Here is a 1,593-nt window from a genome sequence, read left to right on the forward strand (position 1 = left end):
CAGTTGTGTTTATGCCATGGTATTGAACACCACGTTTTTGGGGTTCATTACCGGGGATTATGAGAGTTGTGAAAAGTATTGTTCACAATTTCGCGCACCAGTAAGACACGTTTTTCTCTTCGAAATTCCAGCCTTGTTTTCGAGTTTGATGAGCAAAAATGTTGAGATTTTGGGCTCTTTGATGTTATAGGACCCAACTCTCTTGAAGGAGAAGGTTAACTTGTTTTGAAAATGGCATATTGTGGTTTTGTATGAAAATATGATTTTTGGGCATACTTTGATGGGACATAACTTGGACTACGGATCTCTGTTTTGTGCCAAATCTATTTAGAATTGAAATTAGATCCGGGATGTCCATGCCGTTCGAAGAACGGGTGAAAAATGATTTAAAATGAGGAAGTTATGTCCGTTGGAAGATTGGGGTTTAAATTGGTGAATTCTGCAGCTTTTAACTTAGAAAATTTTTAGCAGAATGACCCCTTGCGCGTGGGCGCACCTGGCGCGTACGCGCCGATCTTTCAGAAAGCGTCATCCACGCGTGAGCGTGATGTGCGCGGGCGCGCCGATTGTGCTGCACCCAATGCCCAGCCATTTTCCAGAGAGTCATGCCAGAATTGTGCCAGTGTTGTGCCTGGGGCACGAGAACACCCACGCGTACGCGTGGTTGACGCTTACGCGTCGATTAGCAAATGTTTAATTCACGCGTTAGCGTGCATGACGCTTGCGCGTCGATGAAGTTTTGAGGCCATTTCCGCGTGCGCGTGGAGTGCGCGTACGCGCGGACCTGTTTTCATCCCAAAGTTGATTTTTGAGTTTTAAAAGCCAAATTTCATACTTCTAAGCATCCGATCTCACCACTTATATCTTAAATCATTATGACATGCCTAGCTATTAAAAAGGGGCTAGTGAATGAGGTAACTTGCGAGTGAAGCAAGGAAAAAATGAATAATCAATGAGGATCATTGATGATTATGTGAGATGTGGAGGATGGTGGTGGAAGTGCTTGTTATGCCATTGGCCGAAGGGCCGTAATTGTTTATATATTGGATGGTTCTGGATTGAACCGTGAGCCGGAATAGCTGTGTATGCTATGAACATTGGCTGGTTCTGGACTGAACCATGAGCCGGAATAGCTGTGTATGCTATGAATATTGGCTGGTTATGGATTTAACCGTGAGCCGGAATGGCTGATATGGATGTTGATCCATAGATGAGAATTCATGCATGTTTATGCTGAATTATTGATAATTGTGATTTGCACTTCCACTATCGGAGATACGAGTTTCCCTGGGTAGTAGCAGTGGCTAGCCACCACGTGCTCCAGGTTGAGACTCGAAGCTCTTCTGACCCTATGTCATAAGTGTGGCCGGGCACTGTGAAAGACCCGGATGAGCTCGCCCCCGTATATATTCACCAGTGAGGGTGATGGATATAGATCATGATTATGATCAAGTTTATGATGAGTATAACTCGAGTTGGGGATGCGTGACAGAGGGACAGTCCAATGGTTAACTGCCAGGACTTGTCGGGTTGGCTCTATAACCGACAGATGATATCATCAGCCACTAGGGACAGGCATTCATCATATGCATA

This window comes from Arachis duranensis, chromosome 6 (genome assembly GCF_000817695.3).
Source record: "Arachis duranensis cultivar V14167 chromosome 6, aradu.V14167.gnm2.J7QH, whole genome shotgun sequence".
Lineage (NCBI taxonomy): Eukaryota > Viridiplantae > Streptophyta > Magnoliopsida > Fabales > Fabaceae > Arachis > Arachis duranensis.